The 6,840-nt window shown below is 38.1% G+C and overlaps 1 protein-coding gene across 1 annotated transcript in view; it reads left to right on the top strand.

Moving 5' to 3' along the window:
* Window positions 1–5,956: 5,956 nt before the first annotated feature.
* Window positions 5,957–6,840, top strand: part of LOC133639224 (stromal cell-derived factor 1-like) — a 35,119-nt gene continuing 34,235 nt past the window's right edge. Inside the window, exon 1 of the mRNA XM_062032383.1 lies at window positions 5,957–6,027. The gene's annotated coding sequence lies outside the window, so the exon portion shown is untranslated. The remainder of the gene's footprint in view (window positions 6,028–6,840) is intronic.

The following is a 6,840-nucleotide window of genomic DNA, read 5'->3' as shown; positions in this document are numbered from 1 at the left end:
GCTTTAGTTTATTCCAGCTGACTTTGGGCCATGGTACAGGCTGGATGGACTGGGATCCGAATACAGAAACCCTTCAGTTAAATTAAATACCACTAATATCTATATTAGTGGTATTATATAAATAAAAAAGACAATATAACATACATCCATAAACGTGGACGCATGTGTAAAAGTGCAATATATTTATCTGTACAGTAATCTATTTATTTATTTATATATATTTATTTTGTATATATATTTATATATTATTTATATATATTTATTTATTTATATATGCACCTTATTGCTTTTTTATCCTGCACTACCATGAGCTTATGTAACGAAATGTCGTTCTTATCTGTGCTGTAAAGTTCAAATTTGAATGACAATAAAAAGGAAGTCTAAGTCTAAGTCTATCTGCTTTAAAACCGTCTCAATATTTGAACTGCAGCATGACATTGAGTTACAACTCTTTTAACCAGAAAATTTTCTTTAAAAAGTTGTACAATATCACCAATCAAAGACAGAAATCAACAAGAATTGTAACAATATCACAATGCAAACAAACATATTTTTATGGTGATTTATAATCTGAAAAGAAAGAGAAAAAAGGCACGGAAAATTAGCGCTGTGGATTAATCTGACCAGTTTCTCAAATAATCTGAGTTAGTGTCTGATGATTACAGTAGGGAAGGGATTCATGTGGTCCCACTCCTGGGTGGATCTTTATTTATGAAATTCAACGATTTGGTGCATTTACAAACAGCTAAAATGATGTATAAAGCAAACTATAACCTGCTAGCCAAGAATGTACAACAATTCTTCTCAACAAAAGAGGAAAATATAATTTAGAACATTTGTATGATCATACAACACTTAAAACCTTTAGCATATCAGTATGTGGAATTAAATTATGGAATGGATTAACCAAAGAAATCCAACACAAAGCACCAATATGATTCACTTTAAGAGACTGTTCAAACTACAAGTGTTCACAAAGTACACAGAAGAACAATTATGATGAACATCTTGAACCCTTTTTTTATTGAGACCAATATTATTTATGTATTTAATATTTGTTTACTTATGTTATATTATTTGTTTATTATAAATGTGTTCACTGTTCTGTTACAGTGAACAAGGAAATGGGATAAAATTGCTACGTTATGAAAAGGGGTAGGATTAAATAAGCTCTGCTTCTTCCTACTCCGTTTCGGACGTGCTCTAATGGGAAAAAAACTGGAAATATGTGATGCATTACATTGCATCGTATGCATGTTCCAATAAACTGAAACTGAACTGAACTGATCTTGCGTGAGAGAAGTGGAGGTTGTTGTTGTTATTGTTGTTGTTTTATGCACACATGCAAAAAGTGCAATTTCCATGTTTAAGATGTTAATTTATTGGGGGAAAAAAATGACATTTATTTTTTTAATTTCAACTGTTTTCCCTAAACTATGCATTGAGGTTATAAAGAGTGTTTTACCAATTACTCGATTAATCCAAGTAACTAATCGATAGATTACTCGATTACTCAATTAATGCGTCCCTAACACACTCACACACACACACACACTCACACTCTGGGATGGAGATGCTAAATGTCCATTGCACTGTGATGGAGGCCTGTAGAGTTAATGACTAAATGCTGTGTTGTTTCTACAGGCTTATTTAGTCAGGCCCTAAAACACTAAAAACATGTTGTTTGTGTCATTAGAGGAAGTCCATTCCAGACCGCTCATTTACATTTTACCTCCTGGAAGCTCAGTTTGATCTCTCAGCTCATGGTGGCAGTTTTACAAGGCGACTCTGCGGCCAACTGTAAACACCCTCTCAGGTTTAGGGTTTACAGCAGGACCTGCCACGAGTCCTTCACCGCCACACAGCAGCATGGGCCGTAAAGGATTCGAGCGCTTGTGGCGAGGGTTTGGTGGATGTCTGGACCGCAGATCTTGAGCAGTGGTATGGTTTTATTGCCCGAGGTGCTGGCGGCGGCGGTGAGGGGGGGGGGGGGGGGGGGGGGGGGGTGTTGGGGGGGGGCAGGGTTGCGTAAGGGGAGCAATGACAGGGGGAGGCGCCGAGTTCTGACATGAAGACTGTTTCAGTTTCAGCTGAGAACAGCAAGGGGTGACACAAATGAATGGTAATGTGCATGATAATGGGCACATAGTCGTGTAGAGACATGATCACACACACACACACACACAGACACACACACACAACACACACACACACACACACACACACACACACACGCACACGCACACATTCTTGAATTTATCACATTATTGAGACCTCTGAAAAATGCCTACCTCTTTAGGACCACCCTTTCTAGATATATAAAGATTTGTATTTACAACATTAATAATATATACATACTATGCAAATATTTTTTTAAAAAAAGAAGCTTTTAGTTATTTTTGTATTTTTTTTTTGTTTGTAATAGGTTTTTAATCTTCATTATTTACTTCAAGTTATTCCAGTATGTCTTTATATAAAAAACTTTTTTTTTTAATTAATTTTGGCCAAAGGGGGCGCATTTCAATTTCTTGCACACACTTGTTATTACATATGTTGACCAGAGAGGGAACACTTTTAAAACGACACACAGTCAAGTTGAAAAATCCCTCCTTTTTGGGACCACCCTAATTTTGATAGATTTCACCACCAGGGGTGCAAATGAGACATTCTCTATTAGATGCAATGCTTTTCCGTATTGGGACCATGATTTATGTCCTAACTTGTTCACCGGTCCTCATATGGAAGCTACTTTTCCTTGTTGATGTCTCAAGAAGAGCAGAAATACAAGAACACACACACATTTCAATTCCTTACACACACTTGTTATTACATATGTTGGCCAGAGGGGAACACTTTTAAAAACGACACACAGTAAAGTTGAAAAATCCCTGCTTTTTGGGACCATGAATTGATTTACGTGGACCCCCGACTTAAACAAGTTGAAAAACGTATTCGGGTGTTACCATATAGCGGTCAATTGTACGGAATATATGTACTGTTGTGCAATCTACTAATAAAAGCTTCAATGAATTAATCAAAAACCACCCTAATTTTGATAGATGTCACCATCAGGGGTGCAAATGAAACATTCTCTATTAGATGCAATGGCTTTCCGTATTGGGACCATGGTTTATGTCCTAACTTGTTCACGCGTCCTCATATGGAAGGTACTTTCCCTTGTTGATGTCTAAAGAAGGGCAGAAATACAAGAACACACACACACACACACACACACACATTCTTGTATTTGTGACCTTCTCGAGACTCCGAAAAATGCCTACCTCTTTAGAACCACCCTTTCTAGATGTATAAAGATTTGTATTTATAACATAATAATATATACATACTATGCAAATGTAAAAAAAAAGAAGCTTTTAGTAATTTGTTTTGTTTCTTTGTTTGTAATAGGTTTTTAATCTTCAATATTTACTTCAAGTTATTACAGTATGTCTCTATATACACTACCGTTCAAAAGTTTGGGGTCACCCAAACAATTTTGTGTTTGAGCCTTCATTTCTAAGAACAAGAATAGACTGTCGAGTTTCAGATGAAAGTTCTCTTTTTCTGGCCATTTTGAGCGTTTAATTGACCCCACAAATGTGATGCTCCAGAAACTCAATCTGCTCAAAGGAAGGTCAGTTTTGTAGCTTCTGTAACGAGCTAAACTGTTTTCAGATGTGTGAACATGATTGCACAAGGGTTTTCTAATCATCAATTAGCCTTCTGAGCCAAGGAGCAAACACATTGTACCATTAGAACACTGGAGTGATAGTTGCTGGAAATGGGCCTCTATACACCTATGTAGATATTGCACCAAAAACCAGACATTTGCAGCTAGAATAGTCATTTACCACATTAGCAATGTATAGAGTGTATTTATTTAAAGTTAAGACTAGTTTAAAGTTATCTTCATTGAAAATAAGGACATTTCAATGTGACCCCAAACTTTTGAACGGTAGTGTACATATTTATTTTATTTGTGTTATTAATTTTGGCCAAAAGGGTGTACTTCAATTTCTTACACACACTTGTTATTACATCTTGGCCAGAGGGGGAGCACTTAAAATTTTTACACACACTTGTTATTTCATATGTTGACCAGAGGGGGAACACTTTTAAAAACGACACACAGACAAGTTGAAAAATCCCTCCTTTTTGGGACCACCCTAATTTTGATAGATTTCACCACCAGGGGTGCAAATGAGACATTCTCTATTATATGCAATGCTTTTCCGTATTGGGACCATGATTTATGTCCTAACTTGTTCACCGGTCCTCATATGGAAGGTACTTTTCCTTGTTGATGTCTCAAGAAGGGCAGAAATACAAGAACACACACACACACACACACAGGACTGTATCATATTGCCAAGTGTTTTAGTCTCTCCCACTTCCAGATGTAGTATGAAGTGTTTTACGGACCATTTAAGCTCCATCTTCCCACCTGCTGGGGCATCATCTCACTTACGGGTAATTCCACCGCATCGGCGCCATTTGTGTTGCCTGGAAATAAAATGTATAAAAATACAGGATCAAATTAACTGTAGAATACACTTTTTTTCTTAAAGTGTCCTGCACATTGATCTGGTTGCGGTTGCATATTTGTTGGGTGAATTTACCCTACCTGAAAATAGAATGTGTTCCCTGTCCCTGCTTCTACTTCACCATGAAATATAATAATTACAATCCTTTGGAAATGTTCTATTTTTAGCACATTTGTGTCATTCCTTATCCCGTCGATGCTTTAATTTAATTGTATTTAATGAAAACAACAATTGATTCAAAATTCACACTTGGGGGTTCACTTCGGCCCCTTCTAAGGTTATCCAGGGTAAATCCCACACACACACAAGGTCGTTTAAGACCCCCTGCACCCCTCCATCCGCCGGCGCAACACGACCTAGTACGCATGCGCGAAAAAAATTAGTGCGTCATAGTCACCTCTGACCTGGAAGTGTATCCTTACCCTGTGTTTCAATGTAGACCAGGGGTCGGCAACCCGCGGCTCTAGAGCCGCATGCGGCTCTTTAGCGCCGCCCTAGTGGCTCTCTGGAGATTGTTCAAAAATGTATGAAGAATGGAAAAAGATGAGGGGAAAAAAATAAATTTTTTGTTTTAGTATGGTTTCTGTAGGAGGACAAACACGACACAAACCTCCCTAAATGTTATAAATCACACTGTTTATATTAAACATGCTTCACTGATTCGAGTATTTGGCGAGCGCCGTTTTGTCCTACTAATTTTGGCGGTCCTTGAACTCACCGTCTAGTTTGTTTACATGTATAACTTTCTCCGACTTTCTAGGACGTGTTTTATGCCACTTCTTTTTCTGTCTCATTTTGTCCACCACACTTTTAACGTTGTGCATGAGTGCACAAAGGTGAGTTTTGTTGATGTTATTGACTTGTGTGGAGTGCTAATCAGACATATTTGGTCACTGCATGACTGCAAGCTAATCGATGCTAACATGCTATTTAGGCTAGCGATATGTACACTAATATTGCATCATTATGCCTCATTTGTAGGTATATTTGAGGTCATTTAGTTTCCTTTCAGTCCTCTTAATTAAATGTATATCTCATGACACATGTAATATGGCTTTTAATTTTTTGCGGCTCCAGACAGATTTGTTTTTGTATTTTTGGTCCAATGTGGCTCTTTCAACAATTTGGGTTGCCGACCCCTGTCCTAGTGGCTCTCTGGAGATTTTTCAAAAATGTATGAAGAAAGGAAAAAGATGAGGGGGAAAAAAAATCAATTTTTTTGTTTTAGTATGGTTTCTGTAGGAGGACAAACATGACACAAACCTCCCCAATTGTTATAAATCACACTGTTTATATTAAAAATGCTTCACTGATTCGAGTATTTGGCGAGCGCCGTTTTGTCCTAATAATTTTGGCGGTCCTTGAACTCACCGTCTAGTTTGTTTACAACTTTCTCCGACTTTCTAGGACATGTTTTATGCCACTTCTTTTTCTGTGTCATTTTGTCCACCACACTTTTAACGTTGTGCGTGAGTGCACAAAGGTGAGTTTTGTTGATGTTATCGACTTGTGTGGAGTGCTAATCAGACATATTTGGTCACTGCATGACTGCGAGCTAATCGATGCTAACATGCTATTTAGGCTAGCGATGTGTACACTAATATTGCATCATTATGCCTCATTTGTAGCTATATTTGAGGTCATTTAGTTTCCTTTAAGTCCTCTTAATTAAATGTATATCTCATGACACATGTAATATGGCTTTTAATTTTTTGCGGCTCCAGACAGATTTGTTTTTGTATTTTTGGTCCAATATGGCTCTTTGAACATTTTGGGTTGCCGACCCCTGATGTAGACTATTGCCACATTTCTTTTACCAGTAAACCTTGCTTGCCTCACCATCAGCAGCTGTTAGACTATTGTAGTGAATCCCACCCATCATACATGAATCATATCTTAAATGGACGTGTGAAAGTAAACAATGTGATAAAGAACATTTGTACAACAATCATAGACTCATTAGTTTTGGATGACACCACAAATGGTAAATGGGTTATATTTGTATAGCGCTTTTCTACCTTCAAGGTACTCAAAGCGCTTTGACACTATTTCCACATTCACCCATTCACACACTGATGGCGGGAGCTGCCATGCAAGGCCCTAACCACGACCCGTCCGTTGCTCAAGGACACAACGGACGTGACGAGGTTGGTAGAAGGTGGGGATCGAACCAGGAACCCTCAGATTGTTGGCACGGCCACTCTCCCCACAGCGCCACGCCGTCCCCAAATTTGGGTTACAATCCGATACCAAGTCGTTACAGGACCATACATTGGTCATATTCAAAGTCCTCATG

Source organism: Entelurus aequoreus, linkage group LG22 (genome assembly GCF_033978785.1).
Source record: "Entelurus aequoreus isolate RoL-2023_Sb linkage group LG22, RoL_Eaeq_v1.1, whole genome shotgun sequence".
Lineage (NCBI taxonomy): Eukaryota > Metazoa > Chordata > Actinopteri > Syngnathiformes > Syngnathidae > Entelurus > Entelurus aequoreus.
Note: the sequence above shows the minus strand (reverse complement) of the source record. Positions and strands in the feature narration are given on the sequence as shown.